This window comes from Sinohyriopsis cumingii, chromosome 4, assembly GCF_028554795.1.
Source record: "Sinohyriopsis cumingii isolate HCF-2022 chromosome 4, ASM2855479v2, whole genome shotgun sequence".
In the NCBI taxonomy this organism is placed as follows: domain Eukaryota; kingdom Metazoa; phylum Mollusca; class Bivalvia; order Unionida; family Unionidae; genus Sinohyriopsis; species Sinohyriopsis cumingii.
In genome coordinates this window covers 132,627,986-132,638,577 of record NC_142964.1, presented here as the reverse complement: position 1 = coordinate 132,638,577, position 10,592 = coordinate 132,627,986, and the positions used below count along the sequence as shown (strand labels likewise).

The window sequence follows — 10,592 nt, the reverse complement described above, 5'->3', positions numbered from 1 at the left end:
TTATAATTTTTAAAAAATGTGTTAAATATTCAGAACTATATATTAAACAAATTTGTTTAAGCAACAGAAACAATCTAGTCTGAGATCTTTAGGATCATAAAAAGATGCACTGGAATACATTATGCCTATGAAATTGGCTCCCAATTTCAGAAATACAGCTAGCAAAACTTCAATTATCCAACACCAATAACGCGAGTCTACAATTTATCAAACTCTTGATTCTCCAAATACTATATGAATGGTCTGCTGGAATGAATCATGGTGCAAATCAATTTCTGATGCATGAACACAATCTATTACCTTCCTTGTACACTTGTGATGAATATTATGCATCGTTATGTTACTCCCAATCCTCAAATGCCTGAACTTGTGTCTTGCTGGTACTGTTCCCACATAGAGCCTTAAAAGAAAACTTGTATGCAAGATTTGTTGTCTATATTGCATACCAAATAAACTATACTGGGTCGACTTTTATATAATTTTATTGTTCTATTCATATATCAATTAGAATTTTAGAATAAAAGAGTTTTTAAGTCTGGATAAGGCCAACAATGATCAGGCATGACTGTGTAGTGTATTTTCTGAAAAATTATTTTGGCATCAGGGAAATGAAACAAAAGGTCAGTGCTACATGGGTTAAATAATGCTTAATAAACAAGAGTTTCTCAAATTTTAAAAGCTTATGTTACAAAGAGATCTGAGTCATTGCCAAACAATAAAAGTCATTGCCAAACAATGAAAATATGTTACAAAAAGATCTGAATCATTGCCAAACAATGTAAATATATTATAAAGAGATCTTAGTCATTGCCAAACAATATTAATCATATTACAAAGAGATCTGAGTCACTGCCAAACAACCAAAATCATATTACAAAGAGATGGTTCATTGCCAAACAATGTAAATATATTACAAAAAGATCTAAGTCATTGCCAAACAATGTAAATCACATTATAAAGAGATCCGAGTCATTGCCAATCAATGTAAATATATAAGAAAAAGATCTGAGTCATTGCCAAACAATGTAAATATACTACAAAGAGATCTGAGTCACCGCCTAACAATGTAAATATATTATAAAGAGATCTGAGGCATTGCCAAGCAATGTAAATCATATAAAAAAAGATTTGAATCATTGCCAAACAATGAAAACATGTTATAAAAAGATCTGAGTCATCGCAAAACAATGTAAATCAGATTACAAAAAGATCTGAGCCATTGCCAAACAATGTAAATATATTACAAAGAGATCAGAGTCATTGCCAAACAATGTAAATATATTACAAAGAGATCAGTCATTGCCAAACAATGTAAATATATTACAAAGATATCTGAGTCATTGCCAAACAATGTAAATATATAAGAAACATATCTTAGTCATTGCCAAACAATGTAAATCATATTACAAAAAAGATCTGAGTTATTGCCAAATAATGTAAATATATTACAAAGAGATCTGAGTTATTGCCAAACAATGTTAAGATATTACAAAGAAATCTAAGTCATTGCCACACAATGTAAATATATCACAAAGATATCTGAGTCATTGCCAAGCAATGTAAATATATAAGAAAAAGATCTGAGTCATTGCCAAACAATGTAAATCATATTACAAAAATATCTGAGTCATTGCCAAACAATGTAAATAATATTACAAAGAAATCTGAGTCATTGCCAAACAATGTAAATATATGACAAAGAGACCTGAATCATTGCCAAACATTGTAAATATATGACAAAGAGATCTGAGTTATTGCCAAACAACATAAATCATATTACAAAAAGATCTGAGTCATTACCAAACAATGTAAATATATGAATAAAAGATCTGAGTCATTGCCAAACAATGTAAATCATATTACAAAGAGATCTGAGTCATTGCCAAACAATGTAAATCATATTGCAAAGAGATCTGAGTCATTGCCAAACAACGTAAATGTATTACAAAAAGATCTGAGTTATTGCCAAACAATGTTAAGATATTACAAAGAGATCTGAGTCATTGCCAAACAATGGAAATATATTACAAAGAGATCTGAGTCATTGCCAAACAATGTAAATATATTGCAAAAAGATCTGAGTCATTGCAAAACAATGTAATCATATTTCAGAAGCATTTTGCCCAACATTGAGTCACTGCCAAGCAAAGTAAATATATAATATTTCAAAAATTCTTTGCCAACCACAGTAAGTCATCATGGAGGTTTGACCCACACTTCAGTGCATACATTAGTACAACTTGCTGCATTATCAAATGTGGGTGTGTCTATACCGCGCCGATACCTATGTCAATTACCTTACTCTGTTATCTAGTTCAAAGATTCCGACAGCTCTGTCAACAATCTCTGTAACTTTTCCCTGGAAAGAAATAAAGATAAAATGTTCCTCTAAGTAAGACTACTTCTGGATCAGATTTATTACTTGTTGATTCCATGTTCAAATATGCCACTGGCCTTAGACTCAGAGGAAAGCAAACTGTGTCTAACCAATTTTATTACATGCAAAACTGCACAGATAATTCAGTATTTACTAATGTTTTGCATCTTAGTGTTAATTGTTCTCCACACATGTTATACAGCCATAATCTATTGGCACTGATAAGTTTGTGTTTAAAACTACCTCTCTAGAACAGACAACCCTCTAATGCTGCCAAGGACAAGGCATGTTCATGCAACAATTGTCAAATTTACCCCCTCATGAGTGACCACATCATGGAGTTTACAGACAGAAATCTTACAAATATTTGTTGATTCATAAATTTATTACATTGACCTTTGTTGTAACATGTTGGTACAATATATAGCTTTAATCCACACAGACTGATAAACAATCCAAATATCCTTCCCGCAGTGTGTTCCTTAGGTTATGTCCTTTAGGTAATTACTGGATATTATTACTGCCAATAATTATGATGACAAAAGCTAACTGCTGAGATTCACATCACTGTTTAGCTCAAATAAGCATCACAGCAGATGCCATCATGTAATCACTGTGGTTCCTCTATCGTAGATTAAAATATGTATCAGAAAGTGTACCAGACAAATAAATTGTTTGATCATGTGGCAATCTCACATTCTTTGTAAACAATGTGCATTTCATGTATTAAATAACTACATATTTACAATCTGCCAATAAAGGAACAAACTGTTGCAGAAAGTGAAAAACAGCATCGGACACTCAAATTTAGATGGAAAAGTAAAACTAATTCAACTAAATAAAAAGAGGGAGAGAAGTCTGATGTCAGAAAGATTCATATAAACATCAGTTATACACCTTGCAACAGTGGGAAAATTGAATGGATGGACAATGAGCTGCTGTCTGATATTTGTGTCCTGATTTTATTGACATGGGGATTTTGCACAACAATTAATAATTTTAATTTAATTAAAACTCAAGTGAATGAAAATTGTCAGAAGTTTTATCATGTTGATTCAATAATATGCCTGTGATTTTTAAATGAAAATATTAAATATTTAAAAATCAGCTATGCCATTCATGTTCTTTATGTAATTATTACTTACAACTCTGCAATCCACCTCTAAAAAGGTCACCCCACTTAAAAGGCCACTTTTCTGTTGTGGAAAGGATGTCATAATACGATGGGGCTACTGTAGTAAACAGGCGTATCTGATAAAATTCTGAGTTCATGACATGAATAATTTACAGTTATCTTGACATGGAAAAAAGTAGGTTTTGGGAGTAGGCACAGATTCAACGGCTGCATAAAATGGATCTTCATAAATATCAAAAACCTAAATTCATCTTCATTACTTACTATATCGTCTAATATCACTGTTAAGTGTGATTTGTTAAAATGTTTCAAAATCAATTCTAGGGCAATGGTGAATCAGAAGACAAATACATCAGCTGACAGACTGGATGCGACCAAGTGATGTTACAACTGAATCCATCATAGCTACTTTCATAGACTTGCTGTCAACATCAGCTAATAGACTGGATGCCACTAAGTGATGTCACAACTGAATCCATCATAGCTACTTTCATAGACTTGCTGTCAACATCAGCTAATAGACTGGATGCGACCAAGTGATGTCACAACTGAATCCATCATAGCTACTTTCATAGACTTGCTATCAACATTAGCTAATAGACTGGATGCGACTAAGTGATGTCACAACTGAATCCATCATAGCTACTTTCATAGACTTGCTGTCAACATTAACTGATAGACTGGATGCAACTAAGTGATGTCACAACTGAATCCATCATAGCTACTTTCATAGACTTGCTGTCAACATCAGCTAATAGACTGGATGCGACTAAGTGATGTCACAACTGAATCCATCATAGCTACTTTCATAGACTTGCTGTCAACATTAGCTAATAGACTGGATGCGACTAAGTGATGTCACAACTGAATCCATCATAGCTACTTTCATAGACTTGCTGTCAACATTAGCTGATAGACTGGATGCGACTAAGTGATGTCACAACTGAATCCATCATAGCTACTTTCATAGACTTGCTGTCAATGCAAATGTCTGAACTAATCAGCTGTATCTTTAAAACTGCTCAGCGGAATTCAATAAAGTTTTGGTACATATTCCCATTTAGTCTGTATATCTATTCAGGAGTTTGTTTACCTTTAAAGCTTTAAATTTATTTAAGTAAAAACTCAAGGTCTGAAGAATGCCATCTTTTCCCACTCAGATGCTATACAGTATAAGCATGGGTCCTTCCCCATGATGTTTAGCTCTTACAACTGTAGCAATATTTTTTCCTACCAGCTACCAAATAATTACGTGACAGAAATTCATACAACCATGCAAAAACATGCACTGGTATGAAATCCCTACTTTTGCACAAAGGTAATGGATAGTTTGGTTTGTTCTCTCACATTCCTGGTTCTGGGGTCAGAAATAAAAATACAATAGCGAAACATTAGTACAAAACGTCAATGTTGTAAGAATGTCAGCACAAGTTTCATTTTTTTCATTAAAATTAAGCAGACCATTATGTCATCAGGAATTTCATAAAGTGAGATAAAAAAAATCTCAAGTGCCTTCCTTGTGGCTTTCTGTGCAGACTATATCAAGTATATATATTAATTAAAGAAACAGTGGTTTTCTCACGTAGAGTGTTGTTTTACTTTGATATTTTATTTCCAAATACTCCAGTTCCCCTTGCAGCTAAAAGTCTACTGTAACACTGGAAAGTCATTTTCCCCTGATATTCCAGTTCCCCTTGCAGGCCAATTGCATAGCTGCCAACCTTCCAGGCTCACAATTAGTGAAAATAGGGATAAAAAGTCATGAATTTGGACATGAATTAGTGAAAAATACCATGACAATAACTCCATCTACTCTGATCGTCAATACTACACTATATCAAGATCGCAATATAAAACTAAAACACTACATATATGCAGAAATATATCTGAATTTCTATTTATTATGGTATTCATAAACTTCACTTGTTCTTGTGGTTATTTATCAAGACATGATACTGTGGCAGACTTGAACTTCCTCAATTGCTTAATCGTAAATTTGTTTTCAAAATAGTTCAGATTTCTTGCCTGCTGGTTGATCTTGGTGACTAAAATTGCTGACAAATTTTCTGCAGCTAAGGAGGCCCTAAAGTCTGTCTTATTTTTCCTCACTAGAGAAAGTACTTTTTCACTGTCACTGCTGCTGTGAGGAATGCACAGGAGCTGCAGCACTTTTGGTTCTTCTACAGGAAAATTTGGAAGCGATTTTCGAGTCCGGGAACATTTGTCAGAATAAATGTTTAGCATCATCTCCAGCTGATAAAGGTAGATTGTGTTCAACAAGAAAACTCACAAATAATGCTTCAGTGTTGGTAGCTTGCAGGTCTTCCGCCAATGGCTTAAAATATTCCAGAGCTGAAATCTGTGAATTCTTAATTTTCCCAACTCCTACGTGTTTTTTGCAATCGATGTGCTTCCTCACATCGTCTCTGCCACCATGCCCAACACAACAATTTGTGGCACACTGTGTGCAAAAAGCATGATGTATATCAATGTTTAATGGCAGAATGCATGGCCAATTTTTGATATATTCCAAACTAAACTTCACTTTTTGAGCAATACATTTCTTTTTCCTTAGTGGTGAAAACATTTCAAGATCTTACATGCGATGTTGAACGGTAACTCAAATCAGTGTTGGTGATGCATGAGCGGAACAAAATTCTGGTTAGGCTCCAGTTTCTCTCAAAAGCATTTGTAAAAGTACTCCTATACATATAGATTAAAATAGGCTAAAATGCTTGCTACTGGGCCAACTGTATTAATTGGCTGTAGCTCTACTAATATTGCAACCAGCAGTACTGGACCATTTCGGCAACTGCGAATATCACAACTAGCGCTTAACAGGAAATCGGTTATTTTATTAAAGATTTAAGATAATTGAGAATTGGAGAATTCGTGAATTTTTGGCTTGCAGCGCGAATCTGTGAACCACTTAAAAAGTCGTGAAATTCACGCCAAATTCGTGAGGGTTGGCAGCTATGCAATTGTCTAACCATAACACTGGAAATCCATCTTTCAATGATCTTCCAGTTACACCTGTTGCTAAAAGTCTACTGTAACACCAGAAAGCAATCTTTCCCTGGTATTTCAGTTCCCCATGCAGCTAAAGGGCTACTGTAATACCAGAAAGCAATCTTTCCCTGGTATTTCAGTTCCTCTTGCAGCTAAAAGTCTACTGGAACACTGGAAAGTCATCTTTCCCTGATATTCCAGTTCTCCTTGTAGTTAAAAACTAATGTAACACTAGTGAGCAATATTTCCCTGACATTCAAGTTCAACTTGCGGCTAAAAGTCTACTGTAACATTGGAAGCCATCTTTCTGATGTTCCCATTCCACTTGTATCCAAATGACCACTGTAACACTGGAAATCCATCTTTCCCTGATATTCCAGTTCCACATGTAACTAGAAGACCACTGTAACACTGGAAATCCATCTTTCCCTGATATTCCAGTTCCCCATGTAACTAAAGACCACTGTAACACTGGAAATCCATCTTTCCCTGATATCTGCATTAAACCTGTAGCTAAGAGACTACTTCAAAACTGGAACACTAACACCATCTCATCCTGATATTCCAGTTCCCCAAGCAACTAAAAGACTATTGAAACACTGGAAAGCCACCTCTCCCTGATATTTAAGTGTCTTTACAACTATAAGACTACTGTAACACTGAAAAGTCATCTTTCCCTGATAATAATAATAATAATAATAATAATAATAATAATAATAATTATTTTTATTATTATTATATCTTTATATAAAGAGGGTAACTCAATTAGGTAAATACAACTAATCTCCCTTGAGGCCATCTAAAAATGTATGTAAAGATATATCTTCCAAATGTTTCTCTCCCATGAAAGTAACTATTAAAGTACATTTATAAATATGTAAAAATACATTATGACAGTAGGAGGATTTAACTGCACATATAAATTTTTGTTTCATACCTCCAATAACTATATTCCGAAAATGACTTTCAGCAACAATGTTCATTTTCACAACTATTAATGATCACTTATGCCAAGAATAGCCTAAAGGTATATCTTGGCATAAGTGATCATTAATAGTTGTGAAAATGACCTTCAGGCTATTCTGCAAAAATGTGGCATGCAGTAAAGTTTACATAAGTATTATACTTTTTCATAAAACAACAATAGTTACAAAAGTTGAGAGATGTTCATACACACTGAATTTATATATACAAGACTTTATTACATACTTTTATAAACATACTAATATAAAATATGCAAAACAAGCTTCTGATAAATTTGAAGAGTAATAAACTCAAACCTGAATTTATAGTTTTTAGTTTGTTCATTAATATGTATGTTCAAAATACTACCTCTACATTTTTTTAAAGTATCTAACTGAATCAGAAGATAGAATGTGAGCAGGAAGTGAGTTCCATATTTTTGTCCCTGAATACTACAGACTTCATTTGAATTGTTCAATACAAGGTTCTGGTACTTCCAAATTGTTGTTAAAATTTGATCATAGACTTAAGGAAAGCTGTTCTGGGGAATAACTATCTGGAATACTTTCTTTGATACATTTAAAAATCAGAACTGCTTTCTGAAAATTTATTCTCTCATTTATTTTTAACCATTTTAACTCCCATTCCCTCATGTACCTAAAAGACCCTAACCCTTGCAACACTGTAATCTTTTTAATGATACACAAGTTCCCTCTTGTAGCTAAAAGACTACTGCAACACTGTATAGTGATCTTTTTCATGATATTCCAGTTCCCTCTTGTAGTTAAAAAAATATTGCAACACTGTAAAGTGATCTTTTTCATGATATTCCAGTTTCCTCTTGTAGCTAAAAGAATATTGCAACACTGTAAAGTGATCTTTTTCATGATATTCCAGTTCCCTCTTGTAGTTAAAAGAATATTGCAACACTGTAAAGTGATCTTTTTCATGATACACAGGTTCCCCATGCTGCTCAAATATTACCGTAACACAGGAAAGGAATCTTTCCCTGATATTCCAGTTCCCTCTGTAGCTACAAGACCAACAGAAAGCCATTTATCCCTAATATTCAAGTCCCCTTGTAGTTAAATAACTTCTTTAACACTGGAATGCAAGCTTCCCTGATATTCCCATTCCCATTGTAGCTAAAAGACTACTGAAAAGCGATCTTTCCTTGATACCTCAGTTCCCCTCTTACATAAAAGATTTCTGTAACACTGGAATGCCATCTTTTCCTGATACCTCAGTTCCCCTCTAAGATAAAAGACTTCTGTAACACTGGAAAGTCATGTTTTCTGATACATCAGGTCCCCTTGCAGTTGAAAGACTACAGTAGTCAAGCTCTTGAACAGCCCCCTTGACCAGTGGCCACCCGCTTCTTACGGCCAGAATAACTTGGCACCAACGAGTTTTTGTTCAAAAGTACCCTCACAAATGGTCACCCCTCTAACATGACCAGCATATTAGTAAAAAAATGTCAAATGTTCCCCTCACAAGCGGCCAATTTTATTTTAAATCTGTCCAGAACCAATAATTAATTCATATCATGCCGTAAGTTAAGTATTCAGATTATCTCTAATGTCGATACTTGTCTCCCGATGTTAAGTTTCCATTACTGAAAGAAGTGTGGACTAAAATACATGTAACACTATGATTAATATCATTATCTATAAAACCCGATGTTTACAGGAAATGAGATCAGCAATGTTATGATAGAGTTTTGGGCTTCACACATCTGCTGAGTTCTTCTCTTTGATGATTACAACCGGAAATAATTGTCAAGATCATAAAAGGGTCAGCATAGGCTAAAAATAGTTTTTGTGCATTAACACACAGAGAAATTAACCTTGAACAAAACAGGGTACCAGAAAAAGACAGAAAAATCATGTGACAACACATTTATCGTTTCCTTTAAGAAGAAGGCATTTCATCCACTCTACAAAACCTTCATCTGCATAATTAAATTGCATACAGTTAGCAACATCCGAATAAATCATTACCATAACATGTTATCACATAAATGGAGACATATTAATTTAGAAGAAAGTCGGTTATTCTACTTGACAACATCAGGTAGGGTGGGGAGGGGGTTTGCAGAACAATTTTATGTTGAAAAGACTCGAATAAACAATGTCGTAACCGATAAAGAGGTTATTCAGCAGCAGTGGGAAAATGGAGCAAATGGAAAGAGAATTATGTACCAATATTTAGATGACATTTTTGAATGGTTTTGCAATGTGCATGACAACAACACACACTCGCATATCACACTTAGGCCAAGATTAAGAACTATTAATGTATATTCAGTTGAAACAAGTCTATTATTATAACAAGAAGAACTTTTTCATAATTAATGTTACTTTTAAACGAAGATATTAAATGAAGATATTAAAAGCTTTGAAGTATGTAGCTTTCTTACTATGTACATTACATATACTTCTCACCAAAAATTTAGTCCCCCTCTGGAAAGGCAACCCATCTTATAAGGCCACTGTCCCGGTGCAGAAGGGGTGGCCGTATAAGAGAGGGACCACTGTACTGTAATACTGGAAAGCCATCTTCAAGAAACTTTTGTAAGTGCAAAATACAAATTCTTAAGCTTTGGTACATTAGGAAATTTTCAATGCAACAAGTTTCATTTTGACACTGAACTATGTTATATTCCTGTGCTGTCAACTTTTTATACCTGATAGGAGACAAGTTTACTGCTTTGTTCTTGACTTTCAAATAACTGCTTTCCTGGACAGGTAAATTCAGCATCAGCATTCTTTAGTTCAAAAGGAATTTCCTCTCCTCTTGAAGAAAACCATTCCTGCAATATAATGTAATGTAATATTGAGATAAACAAACCTTTCAAATCAAAGCTAATAAATGCATAGAAGTGAATATATGATTGTGTTAAATCTTTAAATGCCATATCTTACCATCTTACAGAAATAGAGTCCCATTAAACGACACTTTACCATCTTACAGTCAGAAATAGAGTCCCATTAAACCACTCTTTACCATCTTTCAGTCAGAAATAGTCTCATAGAACCACACTTTACCATCGTACAGTCAGAAATAGAGTCCCATTAAACCACTCTTTACCATCTTGGTCAGAAATAG

The 10,592-nt window shown here is 34.0% G+C and overlaps 1 long non-coding RNA gene across 1 annotated transcript; it reads right to left on the bottom strand.

The window, feature by feature from the left end:
• Nucleotides 1-329: 329 nt before the first annotated feature.
• On the bottom strand, nt 330-10,299 carry LOC149802114 (uncharacterized). The gene is made up of 3 exons (XR_016420505.1): nt 10,171-10,299; nt 2,298-2,359; nt 330-400 (listed from the first exon to the last, which is right to left on the bottom strand). It is a non-coding gene; the product is annotated as an uncharacterized LOC149802114 (long non-coding RNA).
• Nucleotides 10,300-10,592: the final 293 nt, after the last annotated feature.